We start from the raw sequence: 21,067 nt of genomic DNA on the forward strand, positions 1-21,067 counted from the left end.
ACATCACAGCAAGCTGCCCGTTCCTTCTCTCGATGCCGCTCGATCCCGGGGGGCATCAAAGCAGGCTCCGTCCGCCCCGGTGTTATCTCTAAATCCGATTAAAACCGAGGAAGGTCCCACAACACGATAGCGATAGCGGCGCCATTTTTGGGGGCTTTTAATTGGAAAGGAAAAAAAACATAGCTGCCGATGCAGAGCAGAGAGCTGAGAACGGTAGGGATGAAGAGAGGACGGAGGAGGGCGACGGCAATTCGTCACGGACGGCTTGTCAATTACACGCTGCGTTCCGGGAGACGTCGCGGTACCGGCTCGTTAGTGAGTTCCACCACCACCACCACCAGAGGAACGATAACATTCGTCAGATGAACAATTTTCATTATTAAATAAATTGTGTGTCTGTCTGGCACACACACACACGGGCCAGATATCAAACTTGGGAACAATCACGGAACGAGTCGCCCCGGGGCCGTGTCTGCAGCCAGCCAGGCCACAAGGAACAAGCAAACAAACAATCCCGTCTGCAGTCCCTAGACAAGATAAGGCTAGCGATGGGAAAAGCGAAGACGATCCGAGATTCCGAATTTGCCTGTTGTCCCGATCCCCTCGGCTCGGGCCCTCGGCTCGGTGGAGATTTCTTAAGAAATGTTTCATCTTGACGCTTCCAGGCATTCCAGACAGTTCGGTTCGGTGGCTCGGTCGTAGGCAGCGCTGCAGAGAGAGAGAGAGGAAAGCTTCGTACTTCAATTTCAGTTTTCTTTTTTCGTTTTCTTTTTTTTTCGCTTGAAATTTTGCTCCGGATTTTTCCAGCCAGAACGCCCAGTCACCAAAAACCAAATTATGTGTCATCTTACTCTCTCCCTCCATCTCTGTTTCTCTGTCTCTCAGTCTCCGTGTTGTCCGTAGGGACATCTAATGAAACAGTTATTCGACCGCCAGTCGTCGTCGTCCTCCTACCAGCCGCACCGTTACCCGGCAGCGACAGTGTGTTTTTTGAGGTGAGCCGTTTTTGGGAAAAACTTGGCCAAGCTCTTGGGCCCACTGCCCGCCTCTTCCCCGAAAGTGTGGTGGTCTGGATTTTTACATTTGCTTTTCCAAGTTAAATTCGTTCAAGGCAAAGTTTCACTTCTGCTCCGGTCTGGTCTGGTGTGGCCGTCTCCCGGCCAAATCACGAAGCAAGTAATGAAGTTTGTGGTGAATTTTGGGTCCGTGCTTCGTCTCTCCTGCCCTACCACCACGAATGACAACACTTACCCTGTTTTGGGGGCAGGCACGATTGCGATTGCGAAGCGATGTAAGCGATGGAGTGCCTGAAGTAGTAGACATTCAATGAGCGAATGGCGATATTTAGTCCCAAAATTGGCTGCCAGAAGCGCAGAAGTGTGGCAACCGTTTGTGGAGAGGTTCCGAAAAGATCGAGGAGCGATACACCGAATGAAGCGATGACAAGCATCTAGATAACGTGCCGCTTGCCCAAGGCAGACGCTTCAGCGATGTCTACCGTCTAATGAGACAACTTTCACACATGGCAAAACGCCGGGTCACACGGAGAGGTAGTGCCCGGAGGCCAGACATTTGGGGTAATGTTACGGGGGAAAAGCGTTTGCGGGGTCGTTGCTAGAGATGATGCTTAGTTAGAGATGCTACTGTTCGCTTGACACTCCGGTTCCGGTTTGTCGCATGTTCGGTCTAGGTTGATGGTGAAGTTCATGTTTAGGATTATCACTTAGCTAGAAGACGCATCACCGAGAGACATACACAGGCTGGAGGTGCCGTGCCGTGTCGTATTATGCATGCGTCTGTATTATGTGCTTTCATAATCATGACAAAAGTACGAGAGCATAAGCCATACATCTGCTACGCAACGCTCAAGACCATCTCTCGGTGGTGAGTGAGTGAAGGTGAGTCCAAAGTACGAGCTTAGATTTAGTTACAGTTTGTTGTGGTACAGATGGAAAACTTTGCTTTTACCACAGACAGAGAGAGAGAGAGAGCGAGAGGGAAAAGGAGAGAGAAACAGATTTTCTTTGCTTCAACAAAACTTCACTCTAGCCCGGTACACGATCTCTGCCGCCAAATCAAATCGTCAACTTTGCTCTACTCTGGGGAAACTTGAAGCGCGAGCCCTGTTCTTGGAAGAGCAAACCAGCCAACAAAGTTGTTTTGGGGGATGGTCGTGGACGTGAAAGCATAAACTTATGATAGGCGTTTTATGTTCTAGTGACGTTTGAAAAAGGGTATGCCACGTATCCTTTATCCCACATCTCCGAAAACCGACCACGAACGAAGTGAAACTTCTACCGTCCACGAATCCACCAGTCGATAACAGGTGAAGGCAGGTGCTATCGGGGATTGTTTTCGAAGCGCACCAGCTTGAGAAGGGGATTCCTTACAATATTGGCTTTGGCTAACCTAGTGTAGGGTAGAATATATGGGGATCTGAAAGATGGTGAGTTTAAAGGCGAATCCAGCAGCGGACTTGTGGATGGAATACAGATCGGAACTTATCCCGCACTCTCCGTAGCAAATAAGAGATTACTTAGCACCCCAGGGGAGCAAGGGGATACGTACGGCTTTCCGTCGGTCGTTTCCCAATTTGCAAAGGGCCAGGAAATACGCAAATTCGCTTTCGCATAAAAGGCCGCCCGCGTTGATTCGATCTGCGTTGACTTCCAATATCTCCATTTTCCATTTCCATTCAAATCAACTTTGGCTTTTCTTCTTTTTATCCAACGCCAACCGCCAGGATGCTATCACCGTAACCGGCTTTCAACAGACACAGTTCAGGCATTGGTTGTGTTTCAGTTGCTGCTAACGCCTGGAGATGGGATTGCTATTACTGAAGAAGAGAAATCACTCGGTCTTAGGAAAACACAAAATACTCCGTAAGCGAGAAATGGGAAGGTGTTTTGATGACGAATTAAGCCAGCAATGGCGTCGTCGTCGTCGTCGTCGTTGTCGTTGACTCACGTACCCGCCGAGCATTGCTCGGGGAAAACACATTCGTAATTAATGTGCGGTCGTGGTCAGGATGCTGGAGAACCGCCCGGGAGCTTCTCCTTGACTGGGGGAAGTGGTAATCTCAACGGGGCATTACATTTTCATTAGGCCGCAAACCATCGCGTAGGTTCGGCACTCGTCTGTGTGATGAGTTATGACATGGGGAATGAGCAACTGTCAGATGTTTGCGAAAAGATGGATGTTACTCTAGTGTCTCGAAAAGAACGCAAATAGATCGCGCTGGTGCGTTTTGCTAAGTGATTAAGCGAAGGAAAAACACCTTCTCGTCGGCTCTTCCGCTCTCGAGTGAAGTGAAAATGAAATTAGAAATGAGATACAGGTACATACGCTGGTGCTGGTGTGCTGATTGAATCTGGTTTCAATTTGATTGCCAGGCAGTTTGTCTTTGAGGAGGAAGTTCAGCGATTGGAACTGAGGAGCTCCTGAGCCTTCTGGATCTGGCGATAATCAAATTATTCACTCCAGCGCTGGACTCGATACCCGGAGAGCAAACCATGGCCAATGCTCTACACGGTATTCACACGAAGGTTCCGGATGTCTCAGCAGTGCTCGGTTGCACTCCCCTTTTTCCATCGATGGACAGTCGTATTCGTGTGAGCAATTCGACAAAAAAACACGTTCCAAATCGATTGCCGCCTAGGCTCTGACTCTTAATGCTATCAAAAGGGAGCCGAAAGCTAGAGTGATTGCTAGTTGATGGTGTACCTGATGCCACAGAAAGGATGCATCATTCATACCAGAAACCTATACCGTGTGCCCGAGCTTTCATGTGAATCATTCAATCAGCAAACCTGAATGGCACTCGGTCCCGGGCGATCCTACGCCCGGAAGGCAAGACTTTTTGACGTTTCGGTAATGCATTATTCCGATATCCTTCTAGTCGATGGATCAAGTGATTTGGTTAAATGATTGAAGAATGCAAGAGAAATCCCGAGAGCCAGATGGAGAGAATTCAATATTTTATACCAGAATCGCTTCTCCATAGACTACCGTCGGTGACCTTGAGCTGGCATTTCCAACGGACCAACGGTTCGAATCTGGAGGCGACCTGGTTTTTAACAGGAAATTGCGTCGCTCGATTATGATATCAAGCGCGGTCGTTAGCAGGAATTCATTCACCGCATTTTTCGATTGCCTATCCTAGAACAACATTCCGAGCTTTAGCAAGGGCATCACCGTAACGTCAGCGCGAAAAGTCAGTGCTTTCTTCGATTTCATCCGGTCGCACTGAAAACTCATTTCACTCGTAATGAGTTTGCTTCCGGTTGTAGGCCTTGCCCTACCGTGGCCGTGGCGAGTTGTGCCAGTGTACCTGTGAAGCGCGGCCTGAGCGCGGCCTCACGCAATGTCGTTTGGGAAAACCCGGAGAAAATGTGATTAATCGAGGTGAAAGGATATTGCCAATCGCGTGGCAAACGCGTTCTCTCGTTCGCACGCCTCTATGCTCACACTTCAACAGCAACAGATTGCTCTAGGAGAGACTCCCCTCCCCCCCACCAGGCACTTCGTCAAGGTCGGAGCAAAAGGTTCGCTAAAACCGTCGGAAGCAATCGAAAAGCGAGTGGAAGGCACGGCAGCGAATGAAATAAACAGAACGAGGCCAATTGAATCCCGTGCGCCGTTCGTCGTCTTCACTCCAAGGACGCATACATCATAATTTAACGGATCGGTTGCCGTTTGTGGCCCCGTGGAACCCTACCAACCGAATCGATCTGTTTTCGTGCGAAACTCCTACGAGCCGGTTGAGGGATCCAAGAAGAGTTCGCACCAAACAATAGACCCGATGATGGGCGGACGTGAGGCGTTCGTTCCGTCTCCGGTGGGTCGTAGAAGGTGTTTGCTTCCAGGGCCAGGGTTGGCCTGGTTTCGAAACCCGGCCCGCCCCTTTTGTTATGGCCCGTTGCAAACTCCATTGTGGATGCTTCGGAAGGGACTTCCTCTAATCCAGGGACTGGTGAATGTTTAATAGAATGGATGTTGCTCGAGCGCTTTAAGGGCCTGCTGCTGCTGCTGCTGCTGCTTCCTTTTCTTTTGTGGTGCGAATGCTAGGTTTGGTGGGGAGGACAGTGCAAGATTCCGCGCCCAAGGTGGCGACCGGATAATTATCCGGAGCGCAAAAGCGACGTGTATCCAGGATCCTGGATCCGCTAGGGTGTGCTTCCAGAGATGGATGGACGGGCGCACCTATGGGTAAGCACTCCTACCGGAGGATAACGAGCTTTCGAGGGGGGTGTCATAAAATATGCACACCCAAAAAAAGGGCTTCCATGGTAAGCCTCTTCTCTTCCGGTAGCTTACTGGCTCGCCATTTTGCGCCACCGACGTCTGCGAGTCCGCTAGGTGAGTTAATCAATCTCGTGGCCGTAGTGCTTGGTGCGAGGTCCGGGGAAACGCTATAGTTCCTGCCACCATGAACACGAACAGCCCCTTGTATCCATCTTGAATGTTCGTCGCCGTCTTCAAGATGGCTTAAGGTAGTGTAGAACCGTCTTTTGGTGTTCGTAGTTTGCTCGAGACGGCCGAGAGCGAGAGAGAATGAAAATTAACACTTAATTACCGATCTGCCAGGCCACGGTAGGAACGACGGTTCTACAAGGGTCTACAACCGAGACCAAGAACCATGGGCCCTGTCGATGGCGCTTCAACTTGAGCAGCGCAGCGCTGGTACAGTAATTACCCCCGGGGGTTAAGTGAACCCCTCAATACTATGTTGTAGGTTGTTTAAGGGAACTTGTGCAGAGAGCAAAGAAGTCCAGCATACGAGAACTAGAATCGAGCCGTAATTGTGTCCGGACCAAACGTACGGAATCGTCAGCATCATCTAACTGCTGGAATGCCTTCACACAGATCAGTGTCGTCGATTCGGTGATGGTGGCCCATCGGTTGGCAACAGTGTTGCTCGCTCTCCTTCGTATATAGTCGCAGCATAAATCACGGCCCCAGCTCAGGCACCGTCGTTGGAATTAGTGAAATAGATTGGGCGAGGCGCCCATAGGCGTCACGTCGTTCCGGGGACATGTACCACAGCAAACGCTGGTCTTATCAGATTGGAGATACGCGAGCGTGCGGCGTCGGTGTGTGTGTCACACTGCCCCCCGGGGAGGGGACTGAATTATGCAACCATCCCAGAAGCATCGCCATGGCGCCCTTTATCAGGTGTAAGCTGATCTAGAGTGTAGAGACCTCACGCTGCTGCTGCTGCTGCTGCTGCTGCTGCTACGACTGCAGCTGCAATGACTCGGTGTGGAGCTACGTGCCTGCAAGCTCTATCAGCGTTCGGGCGTTGTAGCGGCGACTGCGATCAGACTGATAGGAGCCTGCGTTCGGCTGCGTTCCTTGTGGTTGTGTTGCGTTGCGTTGTTGGTTGCACGATAGTAGTATCCCGGGGTACGTGCCTCGGACCCGGGTTTTCGCCCTGCAAACAACATTCACGCACGCACGGACGCGGCGTGCGATGATGGGATGCATGAGATCGACCAGAGATTGCTCGGCACTTCATGGGACACCACCCATGGCCCTATGGTTGGTCTAAGCTGGGCGCTGTTAATGAAGATAGTGAGTCAGCAGGCCCCTTTCAGTGGAGATACACAATACCCTCGCCCCCCGTCGTAAAGCAAATATATGCTTCTGAGGTTTATTTTTTTGGGGAGAACATATGGCAATGCTTTTCGGGTAAAGAACCAACGCCCTGTGCCAGTCAAGAAATCCCTTTCGTTTGTGCGTGGTTTTGCAAAAATGGTAGCCGGTTCGGATCTCCGATTCGATTGGTCACGTCACGTGCACCGGCGAGTGTGTGTGTGTGTATGGACGGTAATGGTGGACCGTGGAAAACCGAGCTGCCGAGCCGAGACAACGTGGAGCCTGTTGCCTGTGCCCGAATGTAGGGATGCGATGCTCCCCATCCGTCGTCGGAATAGGAAATCGATCGATCGATACCCGGAGAAAGCACCAACGCGTTGGTTGGTTTGTCGAATTCTGTCGAAATATTGCCAACGGTGCGGACGGAAGGAAGGCGTTATTTGTTTTCCTGGCCCTGTGGCCGGGAACCCCAATCACAAACAGCTGCTCTAGAGGGACTCTATCAAGGGATGGGAATATTGTTTTCCTAAATTGATCTAAAATGAAGATGCCAAACACCAGGAAAACAAAAAAAAAGAAAAAGAAACGGTTCCACCACTACGCCTGGCGCTCGTTGACAGATAGGCGAAAGGCAGCCACTTATCAGCGATTTAGTCAAACTGTTGCCGATTGTACCTCCACATTTCGGTCATTCGGCTCACTTTCGCCGCAAAAAAAAAACAGGACTGAGCTTGCACGATCAGCGCGATAAGACGCGCTTCGAGTGTGTGTGTTCAAACACTTTTCCTGCCGCAGACCACAAAAGCATCACGTATCACGTTGGCTTCAAAAAAAAAAAAAAAAGGTAGTCTCTCCATCGGAATGTGGAACGTGACGTGAATGCTCGAGCTCGGAGACGATGCTGACGATGTGACGTGTGCGAGAACGAATGCGTCGTTGGCCAACCGGTTCGCACAGAACAGAAGCTCGCAATTGGTCGCGTGATGGCCACTGTAGTCCGTCCGTCCGTTCGTGCGTGAATCACTATTCAGTGTTCACTGTCACAGCAACGATAAAGCATAAGCGGCGGGTCCATCATAACTGAATTGTTTTGAATAAATAAGCGGTGAGCACCGAGCTGCACCGGTGAGCGGTGCACGAGCGGCACGTAATGTCCGGACAAAAAGGCTTCGGGACTGAAGGGGGAACTCCGGTTGACTAACACTTCTTCTTCTCCGTATCGGCAGCCAATTTGCTGACCTCATCCATGGTCGGGGTGGTTAGTGGTGCAGCGCGCAGCGCGCAGCTTGCTTTAATCATCCTTAATAGCCCCCCCAGCCCGCTTACCTCGATCTCTATCGCGGTCACTCGGGGAGTCGCCGCCGCTCGCTTTGATCGCTGTCGTCAGTGTCAATGCTAATGTCACCGCGACAACGACAATAGTGCTATCGCGAGAAGCTCTTGGAACCATCGGTGATGGATGCTGCCTTTGAGGGTGTCGAGTGATGAGCACACAGAAGCAGGCGGAGAGATGGATGCAAATTGGCGAAGGAAGGAAAAAAAAAACTACACGACAAAACGATTCGTTACGAGAATTCCCCAAACAAGGAACTGTCAACATGACTGTTTGGACAAACCGACACCGTGCTCCGGGTGTCTGCGTGTGACCTTGGGTGGGTGGTGGGGGATGTTTTAAGCGTTAATTACCCTTACCACGAGCGAGGTGGCAAGGGGGTGAGGTTCCACTTCGCTCTCTTGCACCACGACGTGACGTGCGTTCGGTGTGCGACGATGCGCGAGGTGCGCGTTGGATGCTTGGAGTCAAGTGATCATCGCGAAGACAAAAAACAAAAGCGAAACCGAAACCGAAACTCCCGGCAAAAGGGAAGGGGCTGGGGGTGGGTGGCTGGGTTCGATTGCGCAAAGCCCATCATCGTCGGACCAGCTGGCCCAGTTCGGGACCGGACCATTTCGAGATGAAAAAAGATATGCTCTCGCACTTGCTCTCTCTCTCTCTCTTTCTATCTCTCTGCCTCGCTTGAGCTGGATCGAGCAGGCCGGTCCGGATTTCAACAAGCAAATCATGTTGAGTAATGTTGGGGCCGCGGGTGCGATGCCTTGGCACACCACTTGGCGGCCTGTTGCTTGCTCCCAAGTGGCTCGCTCGGCTCAAAAATCGAAATCTGGCCCGGAGACCAAGTGGTTCTGTTGACCTGTTGTGGGGCCTTCTCGCCCACACCTGCTGCTGTTGCTGCTGCCGCCGAGGAGACCGAGGCCCAGTTGCTCGGCCAGCATACCGGGTATGTGTTGCTGCTGTCGGTGCTGCTGCTGCTGCTGCTGTCGATTGGTTCGGATCGGTGTGCGCCTGTGTGTCGTCGAGCCGAACACAAGGTGATTGTATTTCAATATTTGTTATCAGAATTAAACAGACGGTTTTTTGCACCGCACCTCGCGCCACCCCCTGTGTACACCTCCCAGGGCGGGCACCTTACTCCCTCGGTTTACCTTTTGCTCGGAGTTGGAACCGAGAAAATGAAAATAATTTGACTTCCACCTTCTGGTGGGGGTAGAGCGTAAGGGAGTGGGGATGATGGAGCACTGCAATAGCTTCTCCTGAGCATTGGTACAGAGCCCCTACTCTGATTTGTACTTTGTATTCCTCGCGAACGCTTCTTCGCGTCCGGTATTTGTGTCATTGTTGTCTCGCGGCGTTCGCGACCACCAGGTTCGGTCTCTCTACCTGGGGCTGCAATAATGAATTAAATTCTCAGGCCCAAGCGCACACACACACCTTGTTGCATTGTTGAGAGGACCGGTAATTGAAGTGCATTTTAATGCAACCCGATACCACCCACGGTGTTTCGGCACCACCTCAGGTCCTCAGGTTCACCTCCCGGGAAGGGGGGGGGAGCGTCAATTACTCGCTCAGGTGAACGGGGCTCCAGCTTTTCGGTGGAAAGAAGGAGGAGTATGTGTGTGTTGTGTGTTGTGCACAGACAGCCCATACACGCAGCCCACGCGCAACACGGAATGGCTCTTCGCGTTCATTACACACCATCCATCCAGCGTCCATTAAATCATCCCCGGGACACCCCGAAACGACCGACCATTCGCAGTCGCCGGTTTCGTTCTTGCTCCGTGGTTTTGTTCGGGCTGGCTGGCTGGCTGGCTGGCTGGCTGGCTGGCTGGCTGGCGAGTGAGCGAACGGGATTGATTTGTGGTTTTTGACAAGCCAAACTCATCCTAACAACCGCAGGATTCGAGCGACGTTGCCGTACTGCCTACTGCCTACTGAGCCCAGTGCAAACACACACATACACACACGCGGACACACGCACGCACACAGCACTTCAAGGCTCTTGGTTTATGAAATCCATAAATTCCCGGGGTTGCCCGGCGTTGGTAATCGCAATGACAACCTGCAGCTGTGACGATTGTGAGGTGGTGTGTTGCGTATAATGTATGCAAGATTTATGAGCACAGAGAAAGAGAGAGAGAGAGAAACGAATGGCGATAAAAGGTGTGTCTTGGCGATCGCGATTCCGGTTGACAAGTGCACCACGGCGTGGGCGCGTGGGTCTCACCTCATTTTTTTTTCCAGTACACATATGAACGCACACACGCACGCAAGTGAGCCACACTTTTAGTCCTTTGCGGCCCCTGCCAGAGCTACATGTGTGGGCGACGACCCCCCGGCCGATGGTTCGTCCGTCGCAGCGGCTCGTTTTATCATTTTTTTTCACACACCACACACACTCACAGATCGATGGGTGGGTTGTCTCGGTTTTTGGGGGTAAGGATGGGGGGGGGGGGGATGAAACGCGCTTGTCAAGTGGCGAACGCGATGGACCCCCGACGGGTGGTTGCACGAGGAGTTGGCGTGCGGTCTTTTGTTGTGCGCCTAAATTATCATCACATCTCCACAGTGGTGGTGTGTGCGCATGATGATCATCATCATTCAGTATCACCACCAGCAGCAGCAGCAGCACCACCAGCAGCGGCTTTTGTCAGTCCATTGTTTCGCGCCCACCGCGTGGCTCGAGCGCTTCGCTGGAGCATAAAACCGACGGTCGGAAGCGGTTGCCATTTTGAAACACTTTCGAGTGCCGCTTTCACGGCACGGCACATCAATAAAAGATCCAGCCACTACGTATTTCACACCTGTTTTCCATTTGAAAATGGCGGAAAAACAAAAGGTTCGCTCGAGGGGTTGGCCAGGTGGGTGGCAGTGATGATGAAGTTGTTTTGTGTCACACACACACCTCTTCTGTGGCCTGTGCATGACCAATATGGTAAACCAACCGTTGTTCGATGACGCTCTGTGAAGGCGACTGTCGATGACAAAACAGGAAAATGACAGGTTGGGGGGGTGGTAGACATGTGGTTGGGGGGTGGTTAGTGTGACCACGCACGTGTGCCTCATCAGACGCTCTAATCAGACCTCCAGCAGCTCACGTGCCCCGCATGTTTATTTGTCTGTCTGGATGGAATGTCATTTTCAGGAATTAAAGTTTGATGCTCCGTGATGTGCGCCCACCGGAAGCGAGACCGGGGTGGGGGAAGAAAGGAAGTCTGGAATAACGGTGAGCGAGATGGTGGTGGTGGGTGGGTTGAACAATGTTTTGCACTCAACATAAACTTGGCCAATATGCGACTAACGGCTCTTTCATGCTCCTTCGTCGTCGTTGTTGTCGCTGTCGTCTTGGTGTGGGATTGTGAGGCGCACGGTGCCCATCAAACCCAGGGAACCCACCTTTTGATTCGATCGATCATGTGTGTGTGTGTGTGCTTGTGGCTGGTCACACACACACACATCCGACCACACATACAATGTTGCATGAGCAAATCTAATTTCATTCCAGCTCTGCTGCCGTTCCCGTTCCGGGGTCCGTGACTGGGTAGCGTCGGGGTCCTGGGGCCACCATTTACATACATCATAAACCCATTTCCAAGCAAATTGGGGTCCGGACCGACCGTCCGGCCGAGCGGTTTATTGAACTTTTTCATTACCGTGTCCCAACGTTCGACGTCCGCCGTCGGCTCGGCTCGGGCTCAATGGAAAACAATGGCCATTTGCATGTAATTGAACCCCTCCCCCCCAGGTTCCTAGTTCTCCCTTTAGCACCGTGTATACCCGGTGCCCGGTGGTCCCGTGACAACTTCTTTATCGCCATTTGTTTTGTGCCCAGTCTGTGCTTTGTCAGCCATTTTTCTCGCGTTGTTTCATTTGCCGATTCCGATGCAGATTATGACGGAAAGGCGGCTCGCCAACGTGTCTTCTATTTGCGTTCTAGTGCGAGGCATAGGGAGCATTATGAGTTGCACCAACCGGAGCCTGCACTGAATGGAGAGAGGGCTAACGTCATGCGGAAGGCTGAAGCGAAACATGGTGTCTGGTGTTCCGTGGCGGAACTGTAATAAGGCCAACCCCGACTACATCATCGCGCTACACGATGAGTCCATCCCCGATCCCCCGGTGCTATATTAAGCCGCTCCGGAACGCCAAAGGTCGAGGTCTTGTGTGTCGATGTGCCCGGCAGGAGGGGAAGGGTGCCTTGCAACGGCATCGGCGGCGACGACGACAACTCGCCGTTGCCTCGCTGTTGCCTTCTACTCCAGCGCCAGGTCGGTGCCGGTGCCATTCCGAATCGATGTGACAGAACTGTCGATGCAAACACAGCAAAGCCTTGAGCCGCGCATAATGTGCCTCAATCGTCATCATCATCATTGTCATCATCGTCATCCTCATTGGTCATAAGAAGGGAATGACGTCTATTTTTGAATTCGCAACCACCAGCAGAGGGACTGAGGTCTGGGGCTGACAATTGCAATCGGGTTGACGTTCCGGCTATATTACAATGTAGTTTTTCCGTGGAACCCAACAAGGCCAACATCTTACATCGTTCCATTGCTTGCATTGCATTGGTACTCTAATTCTTTTGTAAAGTTCTTGTGCCTCCGAGCAGACGCGAAAGATGACGAGGGCATTACAGACGGTAATTTCGGTTAATAAAGGTAAGTCGCCGTTTTTTGGGGCCCCCAAAGTACATCGTTAAAATGAGGTTAAGTTAACCTTTGAAACCAACACTGATGGGTCCGACCAGCTGAGGCCCGCCCAGAAGAACGTATCTGGCGTTCGCCGTCGTGGCGTTTCGCGTATAAATCTTCATTAACGCCGAGCGTTTCGTCCGGGGTTTTATTGCTTGCCGAGAAGCACTCGGAACTTCAATATCAGCGCACCTGGAGCAAGCTGTGGCCACCCTACCGGGGAAGGTTAATCCGTCCCATTTCGCTGTGATGGTCCGCAACTAGTCTAGTAGTAGTCTAGTAAGGGAGTTTATGAGGGCCACGCCAGTGCGTCATGATCCCGATCCCGGGATCCAAAATAATTATATTTCAGAATCTCCCCATAATGGTACGGTGATGAGTTTGGTGTCGTAAGTACGGGTTTGGAGGGGATGTGTGGGGGAAGCTTTTGAGACTTATGAGTCCAAAGGCACAGGGTGGATTGTATCCCCGTAGAAGTCGCATTAAAAATTATACGAGCCAAAAGTAATACTTTCATTAACGATAATAGTCTCTCTCCGATTGTTATTAAACTTTCAATTTAGTATTAATCTAACACACAAATCAACTCAAGATTGTGGCACGTCTGGATGGCAGGTTGTCTCATGATCTCATGACCTTCATTACTTGGAGTACTCATTTAATGACCGCAGTAGTCATGCCGTTCTTTCACAGAATTACAGCAACTGAATCATTGATTTCCTCGTAACAGGACTGGTTACTACTGACAACCAGTGGTTGATGTTGGAATGTAATGCCTCCTGGGATGTTTGTAAGATCAGCTTTTACCAGAAGTAGCTAAATGGATTGCTCAAATATATCCGACATTTCATTTGATTCTGTTTATGTTATCAAATCGTTTTATATCGAAAAAACGAAAAAAGAAAAAAGCTGCCAAGTTTGTTTTTGTCAAACTGAATTTCTATGATCGTTTTTTATCGTCTATCGTATAATATATTAGGATATTCAAAACACTAAAACAACATTGAATCCAAAATAGCTAGAGACTAGACAAAAGCAGCCAGCAACTAGAAATACTTTTGCATAACCTCCCACAACTCGAGGAGGATGTTTCAGTCCAGCGAAAGGAGCGACTTATTCCGGTTTAAATGGTGAAGTATTGTGTTCCAACCAAACATCCGACACCGTGTCACCGGGTGCCGGATTCATTTGTGGAAACAAAACGGCACTTGCTTCTTCTTCTTGCATCTCACTGCACAGGGTGCGCCAACCCCTTTTGTGTGTGTGTCCACATCCTGGATCTCGAGTGTCCCCTAAAGACCGCCGGCCACACTAATCTCTCAACTCAACTCAACTCAACTCTACCAACTGAACTAGGGATGCTGCTTTTGCATTTGTGTGCCTCACCGGGCACTACTATTCACGGCACGGCATCATTCTAGCATTATGCTCCTGCTGTTGGCCTGCACTGCACTGCACTGCCGATGGCCTTCGGCTGCCAACCGATACACGCTGCCAACAGAAGCGCATCCGGCGTCCGGCGGATGCACCGAGGAGCTGCAAGCTGTGCCCCGGAGTGTACGATGCATCGCTGAGTCGGCATCACTCTGGCATCGCTGTCGTTTGCACACCGCGTGGTCGAGCAGCAGTCCTCCCGGGAGCTTAAAACTCGTTCCGGCATCCGGCAGCGGATCACCGGCGTTGGTCCGGCGTTGATTTGTGGCACATCTTCGCCTTCGAAATGAAAATAAAACGAATCCATCTCGATGTGTAACCGAGGGCCCAGGGGAGGAACAGGGAGGTACAGTGAGAGAGATAGAGAGAGAGCAAGAGAGGGAGCAAGAGGAGCATCATCATCGGCTTCCGCGATTCGCTCCAGAGGCCGAAACATATTTCCTCAGCTGATGGGTTTTACAGATTGCTGCCGTGCATGATGTTACGATGTTACGATACGATCTGCTGGCCCACGATACGATCTGCTGGTGAGATACCCGGTCCATGCGTGTGTGCGTGTGTGATTGGTGTGGTGCGGGGTCCAATGGCATGTGGGTAACATGGTGAAGTGATTAAAATACCGCCGAACGGAGACCAATTTTTCATGCTCTCTTCGTCCCAAGTCTGAATGGATGGATGGTCCATCCGTCAAGTATTTGGGTTTCGTCATTCTCCGGGATCGAGATGATGGACGGTTGGAATGGTTGGGTCCAGTAGCAACAGCAGCAGCAGCAGCAGCAGCAGAGGGAGAGCGCCGAAGCGGGAACAAAATATGGAATTCATCTAATCATATGCATCATTCATTGCTGTGCACCAACGTTCCAAACCAACCAACAGCTCATTTGTGATGGCTCGGATGTTCGGTTATTCCACGATCTCGATCGACTGGAACCAGAATTGGGAGATCTCTTGTGTTCGAGCAGGGCAGCATTAGAACCACAATTTTCACTCTCTTTCTCGATCGCAGAAGCGTGACAACAACCGGTGTTCCGAGCATATAGTGTGTCATCGCTTCTCGTATGCGTTTCGATGTTCGGCCGTCAAACCGTCATAAACTCCGCCGCTGCGTAATCTAAAACGATGCCCCGCTTCAGGCGTGGCGCTTTATCATTAACGGTATCTTGAGCTCCATTTCGAACACCTTTTTGGATGCCGTTCGATTCCGAAGGTCCCGCCAAATACTCTCAACATCATTCCAAAGAACGTTGGATGCCGATTTTCTTTGATTTTTGTGACGATTAATAGGAGTATAATATTAATATTCGAGCAAGTTGGTGCGACTCATGGGCTTTTCGAGTACCAGGTTTCAAACCGTGATACACGATGCCCATGAGCTGCAATTTGGTGCTTCAAATCTTGAACCATTCTAATGTTGATGAAATGGACAGAGCTTTATAACTCCTTACTGGTCGATGGTCGACTTGACTCCTTCGAAGAAGAACACCAACTGATCCTTTTCCATTTGGGAGCATTGTGTGACAAGCAAATCTGTATTCTTGGCCGTGATTTCGGCCGAGAGGAATTGAGGAAGGATTGAGTCGCCAGTGTCGATGCCTGAGGGCCTTACGAGGCCTCCGTGAGTTCCAAGATAGCTCCACCACCGCCTGAGCGGAATTTCAATAAGCAAGTCAGCGTTCTCCGGAGAACTGCTACTGCTGCTGCTGGTGCTGCTATTCATAAGACACCCTGGAATGTCACTTTGCTTCCATGAAAAGCTATCTCCCGAGGGTTCCCCTCCCCGGTCCATGCTCGCTAGCATAAAGAAAAGCAGAAGCATCTCTGTTCTGTGTCGTTTTTTCGAGAGATTTACCATAAGTGAAGCAGCTAATTGGTGGTCTGGCCGGCCCAAGTGTTTCTACTGGAGCGACCCAACGAAAGGACTTCCGACAAAACGGGGCCAACGAGAACCCCTGGAACCCTGGTATCGTCCTCTATTCGTGGCACCTCGTGGCCATCATGCCGGGGTGTTTTCCCGTGCTGCGTTACGCTCAAGTGTTTCGCCTCACTCGACATAATCACTGTATGTGTGTGTTTGTGCGCCATGGCTGCCTATCTGCCACCAGGATTATGTAATTGAATCCTTCGGCGACCAGCTTCGGAGACGGCGGTGGTGGTGGTGGTTCAAGTGGGACGCGTTGGCTGCCGATGGTGAAACTAGGCCACGGGAATGAAGAAAAGAGAAAAGACGGCATCGTTGAGCGGAGCGGATGTCTTAAGGATGGTGTTGCAAGGATCGAAAAAGGAAGGAACGGAGAACACCAACCATTCCCGTGTGTCTGAAATGTGATCCCGTGCAACGGTCCCGACCTCCGACACACATACACACACACACACACACACACACGAGCACAAGGACACACAAAGACACGCGGTAGCGTTGTTTGCGGAACCGATAACCGATCTAATGGGAAATGATTGCTTGCGCTCGAATCCGGATCGATGCCCGTGAATGGGACGCGAAACATAAATCCATCCGGGTGATAATTTTTAATTGGCTCGACCCACACACACACACACTCACGCACATGTAGACATGCGCGCGAGTGGTCGTGTTCCGCGTAATGCATCATTGTTTTTGTCTTTGTGAAGATTTATGTCCTTCTCATATTACTCACTCCGAGCAGGCTGTGCTTTCGGAGGTGTTTTTCAAAATCGAAGCAGTTGAATGACGAATTACTGGCTAAAGTGAGATGAAGGGAGAGAAAGAGAGAGAGAGAGAGAGTGGACAATATTGGAACAGCGCCCTCAAAAGACAGTAATTAATTAGCGGAGCGTGACTATCGGAAGCCTGTTCCGGATTAAGTGACAATCGGCCCAACGCTTTTCAAAACCACCTCTCTCCAAAGGACAATGACATATCAGAACCAGCGGGTTGATTGCTGCCGATGCTTACGATGATAAGCGAGAACTTTATGAGCAAATTAATTCAAAAGTTTCTCAACAAAGACGTGTATCGGAGAACACACCCTTTTACCCCGAAGGCAGCCCATAAGAAGAGCATAATCCTCATCCTGGGAGTCAGTGTGCTGGGTCCCCTGTGCTGGATAGCAACGCACATGAGCACATGCCGCCAGAACCCATCTCTCGCTAGTCGTCTATGTGCGTGGAAAGGAAAGTGAAAAATCAGCTGACGAGAACGAATGAAGGGGGGGCGGTTGAGAGAGGCGTGCACACCGAGGCAGGGCGTCATGTTTATTTACCGCTCCTGCTTCTCTTCCATCTACACCACCACCACTAACACCACCATCAATGCTAGGTTTTACTTTCCGTTGACCGCATGCTGGCCAAGTGATCCTTGCTGTTGGAAAGGGAATGGGGTGTGTGCCTGGATGCCTGGACAAACAGTGGCACTGGCAACGGCATTGACCATTCAAGTGTGAGACGACTACGATAATCATTATCATCATCAGCATCGTCATCGGCGTCATCGCTTCCCCCGGCGGGGAGGGGCGGTTTTACAAGAAGAAGAACCTCCGACTCCGAGCCACTCCGAGAGGCCGCCAACGACGGTGTGGTGTGACCCACTTTTCCCGTCCGTATTTTATGCTGAAGCGTGGTACCTCACCAGGGTTTTTGGGCCCATGGCCATCCTTCTAATGCATGCGCTTCCTGAGCTTCCTCTTTATCTGTCCCCAAGCATTGCAGCTTTCATTTGTTTTGTGCTTTTGCTGTGTGTTTTTTTCTTCGTTTTTTTTTCTACTCACCTTACTTATGCTCTCTAGTGGCTTCTCTACTGAAGACGTGCGTCTTGTGGGTAGCTTGTCGTGGTCGTCCTTGGATGCTGACGCGGTTGCTCCTCCGCAGTGCTGCTGGTTGTCGCAGTGAACCACACGTGAAGCATCAGTATCAGGCTCTGTCTTCAGTCTGCGGGAAAAAAAGAGAGCGCGAGAGTTTGAGAAAGAGAGAGAGAGAGCGCCTCACGCAGGAACCACAAGCGGTTGAAGAACAATTTTGTTTGAACGATTATCGGGTTGCTGTGGCAGCAGCCACAGTAGCCGTTTGCTGCATTTTGACGTGCGCCGTCACTCTGTGGCTGTTGACCACAACATCGGTGGAGAGAAGAAGCTTCCCTTTTTTGGAAGTGTCATGTCGGTTCAATGGTTCAACCGGTCGCTCCCATATGCCTCCAACGACGACGACGACGAAACACACGGTAGCGGCGCATGAAAGCGCAACAAACAGCAGACCCCGGGGGAGGGGAAAGGCGTCCCCAAGTATGGGAACTCGATCCAAGGTTATCCACTCTTCGGCACGGTGTCGGTACGGTACGGTCGCCGCTGATGCCCATCGGCCTATGAAGGGCGATGTTTTGGCCGATTCTTTTTCGTTTCTAGGTCAACCGAACCCCAACGACCGCGACGACTGGCATCGAAGGAGCAGGAAGAGGAGCAGGAGAAGTTGGGGTCCCTTTTGCTCTGTCACAAATGTCATGAGCCATGGCGCCAGGAGCTGCCGCTGTCGCCAGAATTGAGAAGAGACACGTGGCTGCACTACCAATACCATTATCATCACCACCGTCGCCGTCGAAGGATGTTTTTTGGTGTATCCCTAGTACAGATGTACTAGGGAAGGTGTTGTGCACCTTCTTTTTATGCTCACCTTCACCGATAGATATAGCCTTCACGCTACCTGTGACCGTTGTTATCACTCGCTGCTGATGCGAGCGAGCATCGTGCGCTCTCCGTGCGTATATACTACTACTCGATCCAATGCTCTGCTCTCACACACAGCTCATCTCATCGCAACATCTCACAAAACAACGGCCATTGCTCAGGCAGCAGGACCACTACCACCACCACCACCACCAGCAGCAGCAGCAACAGAATTTGATTATACCACCGCCCGACGGTCTGCCTGCTCGGGCTTTCGAAGATTCGGGTTTTCTCTCGATTTACCGCACACCGCACCCACCAGCTACGCACACACACACCGACACTAGCACACCCACACGCAAGGACACTAACGCACACAATTGTAGTACACACCAACAGGCAGGCCTTAATATTAGCAGCAGCAGCAGCAGCAGCAAGGATTTTGCACAATTCAAATCGATTAAACTCGATCCCCTTTTCACGACAGAGGCTATCGGTCGGTTATTTGGTCGCAGGTTGCACTGACACTGGGTGGTCGGTCATACACACACAACAAACACACCCTATCACTGGGACAACTTTTGCACTGGACTCCCACCTTCCGCTTGTACGCACTGCACTGTCCCAGGATGTGGATGCACTGGCAGGACAACTTCACACGAAGAAGATAACGAACGGGACCACGAATCACACACACGCACACTATCAGTTTGGTGATTTTCCGTGAAAATTAAAAACTCTAAAGCAAGCTACACTATCCTCACGGGGCTCCTTTCGTCGAATTCGTGCTGAAAACGGGATATGATGATGTGAAGGAATAAAGGCGCGCGCGCGCGTTCCACGATCCGTTCACCAGAACGTGCAACTTATGAATGAGCAGCTGAGCAGAAGCAGCAGCAGCACCAGCAGCACGAGCAGCAACAGCAGTACCAGCTGTCTGGCTGGTTGGATGCGCGAGAGCAAATCCACAGAAACCGCAGCCAACAACGACGACGATGACGACAACGACGACGTCGACGACAACAACCGAACCGAACGCCCGCGCGCGCCATATTCGGTGCGAGAGAATGACGGCGAGCGGCGAGCATGCTCTCGTGCTATGCTGTGGCTCATCGCATCGGGGGTGTCCTCTTATGCTGCTGTTATGTTGGAGGCGCGTGGCACTGTTTTGTGTTTTGAATTATAGTATAGTTTCTGTATCAATGGCCAGTTTCGTGCGAAAGAGAGCTTATCCTCACTTCAATAAATTGGGACTTGATTTTGAAAAAAGAAACCAGAGAAATGGTAGCAAATCTACTGTACAAGTCTATCTTTTAAATAGCCGAAGTTTATACTTATCGAATGATTTGCTACAACATAGATAAAGCTGCAATTCATATTACGAAATTTGTACAGTTGCACTTTGCCAGTTGAAAACTTTTTTAAACAATATGCATACATTTAATCAGTCACTGAATGCATTTTTGGAAGGTTTTAGGGACGAAATTGTAATGCAGTACATCAAAGTGAAACTACCATACTTCTTATGATATAAAACGTCTTTTCCTTTTAACCGTTTTCAAAACGGTTCGTACAGGTATACATTAATTATCAGTCATTGATGGTGAAATGAGAGAAGTGATCGATAAGCGATGATCCACAATATTAGTTGTACCTAGAATATAATCCTTTTATTATTTGAATCATTTTCTAGTACTTATGCTCCAGGATCATTATGGACATATTATTCATGATTTCTGGCGTGCATAATGCCTGAATAGGCGGTGCCAGACGGGGCGTAAACTCTAGCGCAAACGAAAAAATTAATGCCAAAACGGTTTCATTTAATCCTTACACGCTATCAAATTTTTATACGTCCGCGGACATTTTCGCTGAACCCTTGACGCTATCAAACACTTTATTTACGAAAATGTAGGTTCTTTTTTGTATTGTTTTTGCATTTTTAATATAAATATAACAGCAACAGCAACAAAATCATTAAAAACTGCAAAATTTATTCGGAAATCAACTTCAGCGGCCAAAACACAGATGTAAATAATACGTTTGACATTTCGATATAAATTTTCGGGTTTTTACCCCTGCCACACGAAGCGAAAACATTTTGGCATTAATGTGTAAATTTGCGCGTAAATTTACGCTCCGTGTGGCAGCATCTAATGAGTGATAAGTACTCTTCGATTCCTCTCGTGCACAGGTGTGATCCATGAAACAGTTATTTTTCCAAATTTTGCAACTTTCCCATAGCTTCACATTATTATTTACAGTCGTTTAATAAATTATTTGCAACATGTTTCTGGAAGGAAGTGGTAATTTTTATTTTCAATGATTTGAAACATTTTGGTCAACTTTTGCGTGAGCTAATGTGACCCCTTCGAAGG

The 21,067-nt window shown here is 50.2% G+C and overlaps 1 protein-coding gene across 2 annotated transcripts in view; it reads right to left on the reverse strand.

Annotated features, from left to right (window-relative positions):
- Positions 1-19,538, reverse strand: part of LOC125957758 (gamma-1-syntrophin) — a 40,888-nt gene extending 21,350 nt beyond the window's left edge. For both annotated transcript variants that reach the window (XM_049690657.1, XM_049690656.1), the window contains exons 1-2: positions 18,697-19,538; positions 17,802-17,961 (exon numbers count right to left, since the gene is read on the reverse strand). The gene's annotated coding sequence lies outside the window, so the exon portion shown is untranslated. The remainder of the gene's footprint in view (positions 1-17,801; positions 17,962-18,696) is intronic.
- Between the last annotated feature and the right edge of the window lie 1,529 nt (positions 19,539-21,067).

Source organism: Anopheles darlingi, chromosome 3, assembly GCF_943734745.1.
Source record: "Anopheles darlingi chromosome 3, idAnoDarlMG_H_01, whole genome shotgun sequence".
Classification (NCBI taxonomy): domain Eukaryota; kingdom Metazoa; phylum Arthropoda; class Insecta; order Diptera; family Culicidae; genus Anopheles; species Anopheles darlingi.